At 33.8% G+C, this 14513-nt stretch overlaps 1 protein-coding gene across 4 annotated transcripts in view; it reads left to right on the top strand.

The window, feature by feature from the left end:
* LOC118745572 (putative nuclease HARBI1) overlaps positions 1-13107 on the top strand; it is a 754224-nt gene extending 741117 nt beyond the window's left edge. For 2 of the 4 annotated variants that reach the window (XR_004993645.1, XR_004993648.1), the window contains exons 3-5: positions 12327-12476; positions 12530-12768; positions 12835-13107. The gene's annotated coding sequence lies outside the window, so the exon portion shown is untranslated. The remainder of the gene's footprint in view (positions 1-12326; positions 12477-12529; positions 12769-12834) is intronic. The other 2 variants (XR_004993651.1, XR_004993650.1) reach the window with 2 other exon arrangements.
* The last annotated feature ends 1406 nt before the right edge of the window (positions 13108-14513 follow it).

Raw genomic sequence — 14513 nt, 5'->3', positions numbered from 1 at the left:
TAACCTTAAATCGAGCGCGTGCATTTATTTCAATTGGAACATTACAAAATCCAAGCTTCGGACTTTGTACAAAAATTATGAAATTTCTGGAAATTTCACTAAAATTTTGAACTTTTTAGTCGGCATCTTTACAAAAAAATATGGTATGCAGTTTTGTAGTCTATTGAATTCTACTTTAATGAAGTGCAAATTTGGACCTACTAGTAGGTCTGTAGTAGTAGTAGCTACTGCTGACTTTTTACTTTTTTTAATTTTTTGCCATACAAAGTATGTTCGACAAGTTTTTTATATGTAAACAAGTAAGAGCAGCGCTGTCTTCGGCTATGCCGAAGGCTTCATACCTTTCATGAACGTCTGAAAATTTTAATTTAACAGATCGCAAAAACTGGTAACTGAACAATCGGTGGTACAAGAGATAAAGCTTATACAGCAGAGATTTTGACGATTTTCTCAGTAGACTTTGTATTATTATTTATAAAATAGCTTACGAAATTTATCGGTTTTATCTGTCCAAATAAAAGAGTTTTACAGTAAAACCCCATATCTGAACAATCAGTTGTATGGGGGGCAATAAATAGGTTATAGTGACCCGAACTTTGTTAATTTTAGTGTAAACTTTCTGTTGATAAGGAGTGAAAATAGTGCGAAATGTCATGTTTCTAGCTGCATATATGGAGAAGTTATAACAAAGAATCTCATATCTGAACAATAAGTTGTATGGACACAATAAGTTATAGCGATCCGAGTATTTTTTTGATAATGGGTGGAAATATTGCAAAATTTCATGTTCCCAGCTACATAGATGGAGGAGTTATAACAAAAATCGCAATCAGTTGTATGGGAGCTACATATATTTATGTAATTTTTAGGAAATAATTGGTTATTTTCACTGTAAGTATTCTGTTAATGGATGGAAGTATGGCAAAATTTAATTTTCCTAGCTGCATAAATGGAGGAGTTATAACGAAAATTCTCATAACTGAACAATCAGTTGTATCGGAGATATATGTTATAGTGACCCCATCTTTGTTATTTTCACTGTAAGCATTTTGTTAATAATGAGTGAAAACTGTGCGAATTTTGATGTTCCTAGCTGCTTAAATGAAGAAGTTATGGCAAAAAATCTCATATCTGAACAATCAGTTGTATTGGGGCTATAAGTTATAGCTACTTAATCTTCGCCATTTTCACTGAAAGTATTTTTTTTTGATAATGAGTGATAACCGTGTAAAATTACATGTTCCTAGGTACTTAAATGGAGGAGTTATAACGAAAAATCTTATTCTGAACAATCAGTTGTATGGGAGCTATGGGTTCTAGTGACCTGATCTTTTTAATTTTCACTCTAAGATTTCTGTTGATAATGAGTGGAAGTATTGTTAAATTTAATGTTCCTAGCTGCATAAACGGAGGAGTGATAACAAAAAATCTCATATCTGCACAATCAGTTGTATGGAGGCTATAGGTTATAGTGGTCCGATTCTTCCGGTTCCGACAAATGATTAATACGATATAAAAATACACTCACCTACCAAATTTTATCTGTAACCTGTCTGGACCAAAGTTATAATACCATTTCTTGCTTAATAATAATGAGACACACCGTCAACAAAAAAAATTGCCAAAAATAAGCGGTAAATGGTAGGTACTTTAATTTTTTACTTTATTACGCTGTTTAAACAAACGTCAAGCTGTGAGGTTCAACTTATATTGTGCTCCGATTTGTCTTTCTATTTGAAAAATTTATTGTGCGAATTCTGAGTTAAAGTTGTTACAAAAAGTGTCTGCAAGCATCTTAGTGTGAAAATAATCGAAGCTAAGTGATAGTTTTGTGTTTTATATTAAATTTAATTAAATTTAACTAGCATACATCCAATCTTGCCAAGTCATTTGTTGATATCATTGTTGTTGTAATTCCTTAACTGAAATCGTTTTTATTTTTGCACATTTCTTTTGCTCTTTTTGTTTACTTCTTTTAGTAATTCCAGACACATCTGTTTGCCTTGCGTTTATTAAGTGTCATAATACAGTGATAATCAAACTGATCGCCACATATAAATACATCAGCTCCTAATCTGTTATAATTTAGTTTGCTTCTTATTAACATAATTGTTTTTAATTTTTTACTATGAAGTGTGATTTTGATAATTGCCAAATTAAAAGCGATTCTGAATCGTGCTGGCTCTGTGATGGTATTTGCCATCTAAAATGTGCTGGTTTGACAGGAAGAATTCTGGACGCTATTAATGATGGCAACCCTGCAGTGAAAAATTATCAATTGTTAAAACTAACCAACTTATAGTTAGCTTTTTGGCGAGATTTCGATTAATACCTCACTTTTAATTAGCTATGACAAAACCAGCTTAAAGTGAATTGTAAAGTCGTGCAGGAGTCATGCAGACGCAATCGGGAGTTGGTTTTCTTTACAAGTTTCTATTAAATATCCTCATACAAAAATTACTTTCAATACACTTTTTTTCTGAACTTCGCAGATTCTTTTTCATATTCAGGACAAATAAAAGGAAGATCGAAATTTTATACTATCATTTTGAAGTTATGTCTGACGGTGTTCGAATATGGGACCACCCAGAGCAGAATATGTAAACAAATATGAAATGTTATAAAATAAAGTAAATAAATAAGTAAATAAAAAAGTAAAAAAACAAAAAAATATTTTGTTTTTCTTATTGATATTTTATATCCAAAAGTAGTTAGTTACAAGTTAGTTGACATGTAATGCAGAGGTATCCAGGTCTGACTTTTTTGCGGCCATCGCCCCACAAAAGTAGTTAGCTTTTTTCGAACAAAATACACAGTTAATAGTTAGCACTAGTGTTCGCGTAAACAGACTAAAGTTAGGTATAAGCTAACGTCACTCTCTGCAGGGAAAGGTCTTCGCAGGTCTTGCTTAAAGTTGCGTCACAAGTTCTTTGAATTAAACAAAAAGTGTTATAAAGCTTAAAGTAAAATCAAACGACGTATAATATACATATAACCCCAAATCAAATTATGATTTTGTTAACTCCAAGCAAAATGTACGTGGGCTTCCTTCCGCCATGAAGTGTCAAAAAACCGTCCGCCATGAAGTATCAAAAGGCCGTTAACAGCCTTATTTAATTTGCCTCTTAAAGAAGGCATCTTTCCAACCGTATGGAAGGAATCGTTCATAACCCCGCTAAAGAAGAGCGGTAGCAGGTTCTCGGTGGAGAACTATAGGGGCATAGCTAAGCTCTCTGCAAGTCCTAAATTATTTGAAGCAATTATTACAAATCAGTTGACGCATTCTATCTTCTCTACCATTTCATACTGTCAACATGGGTTTTGCAAAGGCAAATCAACTTCAACAAATTTACTTGAGTTCACAACCTATATCTCAAAAGCGTTTAGTGAAAACAAAAATGTGGATGTTATATACATATACCGACTTCAGTAAAGCATTTGATAAAGTATATCACTCGTTGCTCATCTATATACTTGATCTTCTTGGTCTTCAACCTAATTTTCTACGTTGGATCTCTTCATACCGCTATGATAGATGGTACGTCACGAGTCCCGCAAGGTAGCCACCTAGGCCCGATTCTGTTCTTGCTTTTTATAAACAATATTTCTACAGATATAAAATTTTCAAAAATTTTAATGTACGCAGATGATGTGAAAATTTATAAATCGTACATATCAATGAAAGAAAAGCATTTGCTACAAGCAGACTTAAACAGCAGCGCTAACTGATGCTATGTAAATCGTATGCCTCTAAATCTGGAAAAATGTAAAGTAATGTGCTTCTTGCGAAGAGCTGTTCAGCCACTTTCTTATACAATAGATAACCATAATTTGGAACAGGTATACAATTTTGTGGACCTTGGTATTATAATGGATCCGAAACTTAATTTTAATCTTCACATTAATGTGACAGTCAACAAGGCTAAAGGTGTACTTGCATTTGTGAAACGATGGTCAAAGGAATTTAGTGACCCTTATATCACTAAAACCCTGTTTACAACGTTAGTCAGATCGATTCTGGAATACGGTTCGGTGGTTTGGAATCCAAGGTATCAAATTTACTCAGACAAGATACAGTCAATTCAAAAACAATTCCTACTTTTTTCTTTAAGAAATTTCCGTTGGGATTCTCAATATAACCTTCTGCCTTATACGAGCCAATTAAAACTTATTAATCTTCCTACACTTGTCGGTCGAAGGGAAATGCTTGGTACAATTTTTATAGTTTAATTACTGATAGGCTCAATTTAAATTCCGCTTCTTCTGGACCCTTCCAAGACACTTTTATCCCCTATTTTTGTAAAACTAATTTCGAATTTCACGAGCCACTCCGTTGCTTATTCCAGGATTTTAATTCTCATTCCAGCACATTTGATTTATCTGATTCGCTTTTCAGCATTGAGAAAGCGATACTATCCTCTCTCAACAAATGAATTATTAACATAAAGACATAAAATCAGCTGATGAAATTAGTTCTGTAGCTGAACAGTTTTACATCATGACACTTAACAAACTCCTGCCTATCGTGACTCGGCGCAAAAATTTAAAGTATTGGTTCCGCACGTCAGACGGACCGCGCTCCTCGTGGGGATGGAGGGTAAAAACCGTTGAGATTATTATTATGATTAAAATTTTGGTGAAAATTTGAGGAATTTTCATATTATTTCCACAAAGTATAAATGGTATTTTTAAGTAATCAGCTATATTTTCATAAACAAAGAATAAACATTAAATTGACTAAAGAAAAATAGCCAAATCTTGCTAAAATGTCGCATCCCAGTTTATATTTAGGTCAATGTATATGTGCTTAAAATAAAAATCACTGAAATCGGCCCAGTACTCGAAGACTTTTCGGATTAGAAAAAGCTGTCTTTCAATTGTATATATGTAACAGAGTTCGACATGAAAAATAGGTTTTGGATCGCTAAATTTGTAAAAATGGAAACATATATATACATATATAAATTGTAAGAAAATGTTGCAAATAGGAAAATCTCCTAAAAACGGCTAATTTTTGTTGTAAAAGCGGCTAACAAATCGGCTGCCGGCTAATTCGAATTTTCTCCGGCCGTTTGCTTTCGCAACCAGCGTTGCCAATTTCGGTACTTTCGTACCAAAACTGGTACTTTGAAAAGGATTTGGTACGTTGGTACGTTGGTACGTTGATTTTGATTTTGGTACTTTTTCCTTAAAAGCGACAGTTAGAGAAAATTATATTATTTATTTCGATCCATATTTTTGATTTTTCTATATTCTGTATTTATTCGTCAATTAAATCCAATAAATGTGACCCTTCTTTGTATGATGATGGAAATTTCCATCGTAACATTTAAGGAAGAAAACATGTGTACTGTAAATTGATAGTTGCTGGCAACCTTGCGCAATAAGAAACGTAGCAGCCCAAAAATTAATGGTGTTTTCGTTTCTACCAAAAAATTTTGCATTTTGGTTGCCCCTTTATATTTCCGTGTTCGATTGTAAAACAAGGGCATACGGTGAGAAAAGTTTGTGTTCGTTTCTTAAAATGTCACACTCTTGTAAGACAAAGGCACATTTTCTGCCCTTTGAAACTCTTTCATGGGAGAAGGTTGCCCTGAAAATCAGATAACTGCTTAAAACGATAATATTATGAAATGCGTTAGCTGGACAAGGACAGGAGGGCAAAAACATGCCCTTTGAGAGGGTTGAGTGTAACAGCAAACACATTTTGCACCGTGCCAGGGCAACAGTTTTTGGTAGAAACGAAATTACCATAAGTGTCACAATCACTATATCGGTTTTGAACTTGTCATTCCGCTGTTTGTTGTAATTGAAAGAAAAGCGCGATTTTTTGAATATTTTTGTGTAACTAATCTGAGATTTTTTCCTGATAAAAGTGATAATGAGTGGAAAAAAGTTTGTCGTTTGTGTTTCTGTATATATCTGTGTTCGTAAGGAAAAGTAGCTTATGTCGAAAGGCTGGCTTTAGTATAAGTCGCCAATCACAGCATACGATTGCGGATGACTCACTGGCGCTGAGCCGTTGAACAACTTTTGGCAAATAAACGTGCAAGAAATAGTTCCGATACTAGCAAGTCAATATTCTTATTAATTCTCATCAAAAAATTCCTTGTGGTTTAAAGAATAAAGGGAATGCCGCATTATACTAAATCCAGCCTTTCGACATAAGCTACTTTTCCATACAAACACAGATATACTAAATATGATACAAAGATACATTAACTTTTAGTTATTTTGTACAGATCTTGGCATGCAAATTTGCATGATGATGGATATTTCATACTGTTTTGTAATTATTTTACAATATCCGGCCTCGTATGCGCGAATGTATGTGTAGATATTAAATAAGATGCGATTAACAACTAAACAGGTTGCAACCCTACTAAAATATAGTATATAATTGCGCATCTGGAGGCCAAGACCTTTCATTTGACATCTCATTTCTTGCAATATAACGAACAGCCCACATTTTTTAATTTTTCGCACAGGTTGCAACTCTCTTCAAAAACTAAAACCTTACTGCAAATCGGAAGGTCAAACCTTTTCGTTTGACACCTCAATTTTTTAAATTGAATGTACTGTGCAAATCTAATCTTATTAACAAACAAGTATGAGCAGCGCTGTCTTCGGCTAGCCGAAGGCTTCATACCTTTCATGAACATATGCAAATTTTACTTTGACAGATTACTGCTTTTGAATACATCTGCATACATCGATAGAGGAGTTACATACTTATATAAAAAATCGCATCTAAACAATCACAGGTATGGAAGATATACTTTATAAGGCACCAATCTAAGTGATTTTCACTACTATGTAATCGGTATGTAAACCGATAACACGATTTATTGGGTTTAGTTTCCTACATAAAGGAGATATATGGTAAAAACGGTTATCTGAACAATCAGTGCTATAGGAGATAAAGCTTATACAGCATAGATTTTGACGATTTTCTCAGTAGACTTTGTATTATTATTTATAAAATATCTTACGAAATTTATCGGTTTTAGCTGTTCAAATAAAGGAGTTTTACAGTAAAATCCCATATCTGAACAATCAGATGTATGGAAGTTATATGTTGTAGTCATCCGATCCTTGTTATTTTCACTGTAAGTATTCTGTTAATAATGAGTGAAAATGGTGCGAAATTTCATGTTCCTAGCTGCATAAATGGAGTAGTTATGATAAAAGACCTCATATCTGAACAATCAGTTGTATGGGGGCTGCAGGTTATAGTGACCCGATCTTTGTTATTTTCACTGTAAGTCTTCTGTTAAAAATAAGTGAAAACAGCGCGAAATTTCATGGTCATAGCTACATAAATGGATGAATTATAACGACAAATCTCATATCTGAACAATCAGTTGTATGGGAGCTATAGGTTATAGTTACCCGATCTTTTTAATTTTCACTGTAAGTTTTCTGTTGATAATTATTGAAAATAGTGCGGAATTTCATGTTCCTAGCTATATAAATGGAGGAGTTATAACGAAAAATTTTATATCTGAACAATCAGTTGTATGGGAGCTATAGGTTATAGTGACCCGATCTTTGTAATTTTCACTCTAAGTATTCTGTTGATGATGGGTGCAAGTATTGCGAAATTTCATGTTCGTAGCTGCATAAATGGAGAAGTTATAACGAAAAATCTCATATCTGAACAATCAGTTGTATGGGAGCTATATGTTATAGTGGTCCGATTCTTCCGGTTCCGACAAATGATTAATACATTATAAAAATACACCCACCTACCAAATTTGATCCGGATATCTCGAAAACTGAGAGACTAGATTGCATACAAACAGACGGACAGACGGACATGGCTAGATCAACTCAGCTCGACGTTCTGATCATATAAGTATTCATTTTAATGGGTCTATCTCTTTTTGTTCTGGTACTTACAAACATCGGACCAAAGTTATAATACCATTTCATGCTCATGAAAGGTATAAAAATGCCCTCGCGTATTATACATACATAATTTTTAAGTAGGTGGCAACCCCACTCAATCAAAAAAATAAAAAGTTATTGCACTGCAAAAACCATATCCTTTCACTTAGTACCTCAGTTTTTAGTCCAAAAACGATGAAGATCTTATAATTTTTGAAAAGAGGCAACCTTACTCAAAAAGTAATATATTATCGAACGTCTAAAAGCTGAGGCCTTTTATTTGACACCTCATTTCTTGTTATCCAACGAACAGTGCGGATCTAATAATTTTTTTTAGACAGGTGACAACCCTATGAGAATTAAAAGTACTAAAGATATAATTTCTATCGATACAGATTACACTTAAAAAGTCTCGTATAAATCCGTTCAGTAGTTTTTGAGATTAGCGTGGTCAAAATATCTCGACTCTCCTTTATTCTATATATAATAATAATAATAGATTGGCGCTTACACATATGTTAGTGCTCGGCCGAGCTTCTCCTCCGATTTGTGGCGTGCGCCGACTCCGAACGGCGATTGTATTTTTATGAGAAGCTGTTTTTCATGGCAGAAATACACTCGGAGGTTTGCCATTGCCCGCCGAAGGACGGCCGCTGTTAAGAAAAAACCTTTTTTCTATATTTTTTGCGATGTTTCTTTGACCAGGGTTTGAACCCAGGCGTTGCGGAGTGGAAGCGCGCACTGCTTACCACTACACCACAGCGGCCGAAAGTAGATAGTAATTTTTAAATAGGTGGCAACGCCATTAAAAAAATTAAAGCATTTGTACATGCGAAGGCCAGGCCCTTTTATTTAGTATCTCATTTTGTAATCCAACGAACGGCAAAAATCTTTAAACTTTTTAATAAGTGGCAAACCTACTCAGAAAAATAATACATTATTGCACATGTAGAGGCTTAGTCTTTTCGTTTGACAGTGACGGTGCAGAACTGATGCCTACGCTTGTTATGATTGAATATAGTAATTTAGTTAACAGGTGGCAACTTTATTTAAAAAAAAAAACATTAATGCTTTTCTAGAGGCCAATCCCTTTCATTTGACACCTCATCTTTTTTAATCCAACGATCGATGCGGATCTTATAGTTTAGATAGGTTGCAACCCTTTAAAATTCTAAGTAAAAAAGGTCACTCTCCTGTCGATACAGAGTATATTAGAGAAAATCTCGTCAAAATCCGTTCAGTAGTTTTCGAGATTACCGCGTACAAAGAATATCGACTTTCTTTTATACTATGTATAGATTATATATTTATACTGGAATTTTTTCTAACATTTTTCCTTGAATCTAGAGCATGAATTATGTTACCCTGATTTATTTAACAAAAGAAAAAATCGTGAAAAGGGTTAAACGAGAGCCTCAATGCCTTTAAAATTCTAAGTAAAAAAGGTCACTCTCCTGTCGATACAGAGTATATTAGAGAAAATCTCGTCAAAATCCGTTCAGTAGTTTTCGAGATTACCCCGTACAAAGAATATCGACTTTCTTTTATACTATGTATAGATTATATATTTATACTGGAATTTTTTCTAACATTTTTCCTTGAATCTAGAGCATGAATTATGTTACCCTGATTTATTTAACAAAAGAAAAAAATCGTGAAAAGGGTTAAACGCGAGCCTCAATGCAATTAATCGTCAATACATACTCGAAAGTTATCGCAAAGTCAGATTCTAAATTCTCTGACAGTTCCTTTTTTCCTCTTATTCAATGCTACCGCAACTTTGGTCCTGTCAAATCATATATTTTTACAATTTTACTTTACTAAAGCACGTTTTTTTATCGGAAAATTTAATATCCTATTCGGCTTTGTTTGCTTTTACTTGAGAAATGCCATTGCCGACAGGACGGCGCAATCTTGTATTCCATCATTCTTGACTTTTCAAGAGTAAATATATAAAGACAGATTAGTTTTAATGGACTGATGGCAGTGATCGGACTTAAAAAAAATTCTGTGTGGTAGAATCTGGAAAAAAATGTGGTAGATTTCAAAAAAATGTGGTAGATGTCAAGTTTTGGATCAAACTTTGTACAAAAATTTAAGAAATTCTGTAAGGTTTCGCCTAAATTGCAAACTTTTTAATTAGACTCTAAAAAAAATTAATTTTAGTATAACAAAGTGCAAGATTGAAGTTGCTAAAAATTGCGTTGAGTTTTGACAATTTTTTTCCTGGACAGTGTAAAGCGGTTCCTTCCATATCAAGATATTTTTCGAACATAAATTTTTTTGCAACCTTGCGGAGTGCTGCCAGCTTTTCTCTTTATCACATCACGATGTAGCGAACAAATGTGGCACGCTACTTGGGATTTGCCGATTTTGACAATTCTCAAGTAAATGTAAACAACGCCTCAGAAACTTTAGATGCACTGAAATTTCCTAATACTTTCACAAAAATTTCCGTTTTTCTTAATTTTCGCTATTAATTCTTTTTATAAATCAAATATTTTAAAATTTAATTAATTTAGTTTCCTGTCGAAAAATTTATTGAGAAAATTTACTATTTTACAGTTAATTTCATCGTTGCCGGGAATGCGGAATCTTGTATTATATCATTCTGGTTACCATATAATGGTTAGTGTTGGACAATTTTTGCTCTTAAAATTAAGAAAATTATGTCGATCAAAAATAAAACTAGGTACTCAAAATCGCGAATATGTGGTAGATTTCAGACCTTGTGTGGTAGATGTGGTAGATGCTCAACTGACTGATGGACAAGTAAGAAAGCTAAATTAATTTGAAGTGCAATAAATTTGTGGTTTGAGAACAAACTTGACCACGTTAAAAGTTTATTGGACTTCAAAATTGCATACTCAAAAAAGTTCTAAAAAAGCTGATTAAAAAATTGGAAATTTGCATGTAAATTTATTGAATTTTCCTGAGTTTTTACCAGTTTACAAATTACATTTTTATCTTTTTTTGTTATAGTATGAACTATATTTTTATAAAAATAGCAAAAAGAATTCAAATAAAAAAAATTGTATATCGACATTGTGAAAAATTCTTTGTGTGAAAATATATTTTTTAATCCAGTGAAATTAATTTATGTTTAAACTTTTTCTTTCTGTATTGAAAAATAATAAATTATAAAAAAGCATTTCTCTTTTATTACTGCAACAAAAAAATCTTCTTGGTACTCTCAAAACCGTTTTGGTACGTTTTTAGTAAGTGAAAAAATATGTGAGTGGCAACACTGTTCGCAACCGGCTAAAAGCCTGATTATGGCAACTTAACTTAACGGAACTTAGACTTTAGAGAATCAAAATGAAACAGATTTCGACGTGGCATTAAGTTACGTTAAGTTTCGGCTGTTCAATTATAAAAGCTCAGTTAGTCTAGACTTAATTTTCGTAACTTAACTTAACGTAATATTTTGGCCAACCTTTTATATGAGGAACTGTGGTGGCGGTTAGTTAAAACTTAACTCACCGTAAGAAACCTGTAGATTTAAGGTTCTTGAGTTATGGCCTTACGCAAATTGAGAGCGGTGAGAGAATCAGGCTTGCCAGACTCTCGTTTTTGTATTTCTTAAAAATAAATGAAAGCAAACATTTTTGTTTGCATGATTTTTTTGATGTGGCATTTTTGGCGGCGAACTGTTAAATAGCTGAAAGAGAAAATACAAAAACAAAATATTTCCGCTCTTGGCTTAAGTTGATGTGTTGAGTAATCATTGATGATTTCTTACGGTAAGTTAAGTTAAGTTAAGTCTAGACTAACTTAGCTTTAAGCAACACCCATTTAACAGAATTTTTAAGAGAGAGCCGTAAGTTACGTTAAAATGCCATAATCAGACCATAAATCTAACCGAAAAACGGCTAAAATGGCAACACTGGTTCACTTTTGCATTGTCAGCATTCAGTTGGTCGCAAATTTTCAGAGGGAGGTGTTGTTCTTGCGCAGATAATTTTTTAGAAATTTCCTTGGAAAAAAGAACAATCATGCATAAAATAACTTTTTATATGACGGATTGCCACAGTATACCAGTAGAAAAGCTTTTTGTTTTTGTAGCTGTTTCGTGGTAAAAGTCCTTTATGGGGACCAAATTTCCCCACAAGAAATTGAGCGCATGGTTGCTTTTGCATGCCAAAAGGACGAATATTAGAAAACATTGAAAAAAGTCTGAGGTAATAGATTTAATAATGTGATAGTCATATTTGGAAACTCTTTTCAACTTTTATTTTTACAAAATAATATTGCGGATCAGATTGCTCTGAGCGCTTGTGTTGTTTACCAAGAAAATGCAGCCCTGTTGGTTTTTATTTCGCATCGCGGTGAGTTTCTATTCCTTGGTAATTCAATTTGTGAAATGATAAAAATTATTAAAATTTATTGATTTGATGTGTTTAACATTTGATTAAAGCAATTTTCTTTCTTTTCAGACCATAAATTACAAGCATAGCATCATCAACGGTGATTGCAAGGAAAACTACTGCAATCCCTGCGGTTTTTCCTCTTGGTAAATACGATCTGGACGTGACCAAGTGTGGTCTTCCAAATCAGCCGGAATCCCCACACATCTATTGTATAATGTGAGCATTAGAATTCCATAGTGCCAATTCATATCCTATTCTCTCATTCACAGACAAAACGCACTCCTTCGAAATCTCTCGCTTCTGCTGTAGCAATAAGTGTGGCTGCAATATATTGGCCATTAGCTCCAGCGACATGTAGAGCATGTTAAACATTTTTACTTGTATTTGTAGGAGCATCTGACAAAATACAAAACATGACGAGAGACTTGAAATTGAAGATGATCAAGAGTACACAACGTTGGAAACTAAGAACATGAAGCTAAAGCATCGATTAACAATTCTGAATAAGGTTAGTAATTTTCAATTTTATATTTTTCTTTGTTCATCGACATTATAGGACATGTCATCATTGCAGGCTATTGTTACAGAACAAAACGCCGCAACCTCTTCTGTTTTTGGTAAATATGTACCAGCGGTACTGCCCACCGCCGTCGGTGCAATGATTTCGATAGCACAACAAATGCCATTTCCTGGGCATTCCCCACAACTTGCCGACACCAGCTATTATATCACGTGTGAATGCAACTGCGGCTAAATAAGTCGCCCAGAGATATAGCCAACGAAATAAATAAACATGGTGTTCAATCGCTACTTGTGGCTTAAACTGAGGTTGCAAGTTCTCGCTTCATTAATGTGTTTCTCTAAAAGTATACAGTTTATAGTTATGTTAGTGCAAATATTTACCAAGGAATGAAACCGATTCAAAATAACGTTCCGGTTTGGGTTTCGGTTTTGCCAAGTGTTTCGGTTTCGGTTTTGGTTTCGTTCTTCAAAATTTATTTCGGTTTTGGTTTCGGTTTCGGTCCGGTTTCGGTTTTTCACAGAAATTTTGTTGATATTATTTAAATCACAATGTCTTAAACGTTGAGGAAAGAAAATCGAAAATTACAGTTCACTGATAATATCAACACTAGGTTCTTTCCCTAACAATCCGGACCGGATTTGGTAATTAGAGAATAAGAGAAACATTTTCTTTCAAAAATGGAACAAAGTTCAGAAGTACGGAAACGCAAAAACCCACATTTCGGTCCCACAAGTCGAGAAACAGCTGATTCACGTTGTTCTTGTTTTTGTCACTTATACCATATTCTGACCGACATCGGAAACATGTTTTCGTTGCTAAAACTGGTTTTCGACCTGAAACTTGTGTTTTCGTCCATATAAAATCTGTTAAACGAAAACCAGTTTTCGCTGAAACCTACTTGAAAACTCACTTTCCACTCATTCCAATCGGTGTCTTCACTAGTTTTTTTTCGATTATTTATCGAAGTGGACGTCATATTTTATCATCTTTAATACGCCATTTCGGATTTATTGTTAATTGTCTGGCCAAAGCAAAATAAGAATGAAAGTTAAAGGTTGTAAATGAAAAGAAAATGAAGGAAAAATGTTTTGGTTGTCGGTCAGAACATGGTATTAAATGCAAACACTTGGAAATTGAATTTTGGTTTCACAAATTTGATTTTAAGTACATAGATTGAAAATACATCAACAGGCCATTTTCCTTAACTTTTCCTTAAAAGCACCAAGTAAATGCAGGCAACATGTAAACACAATACAGCTGATATGCACTTTGACACTTTATCCATTTTTACTCGGAGAAAAATTCCGGGCTGTTTCGGACAGGAAGAAGAATACACTTACGATCGAATACGCTCGAATTTTCGCTCTCTATTACCCATTTTGTTGAGTACAGGAATGATTTCTGGGCTATTTTGGGCACACGCGGGATCTCGCATTGCGTACGGGAAAGAAACTACTTAAATATAATTAATCGATTATCGATTCACAACAACAAAGTCATCAGCAGATGTTTGCGAAAAGTTACCTTGCCATATTTATTTACTACTTAACAAGAATTTTAGCAAAATGTTGCTGATTTTGGTTAAATAAATCATTTATTTCAAAGAAATTTTTATTTATTATTTTTGTAAATTTCTGGAAACCGATTGAAACCTGTGATTGAAATGGTTTCGGTATCGTTCCTTTTCAGGTCAAGATAACGGTTACGGTTTCGGTTTCGGTTTTGAAAAA

The sequence above is a fragment of the Rhagoletis pomonella genome, unplaced genomic scaffold (genome assembly GCF_013731165.1).
Source record: "Rhagoletis pomonella isolate Grant_MI unplaced genomic scaffold, Rhpom_1.0 Rhpom_scaffold_00009, whole genome shotgun sequence".
NCBI classification, from domain to species: Eukaryota; Metazoa; Arthropoda; class Insecta; order Diptera; family Tephritidae; genus Rhagoletis; species Rhagoletis pomonella.
This window is presented reverse-complemented; position numbering and strand designations above follow the sequence as displayed.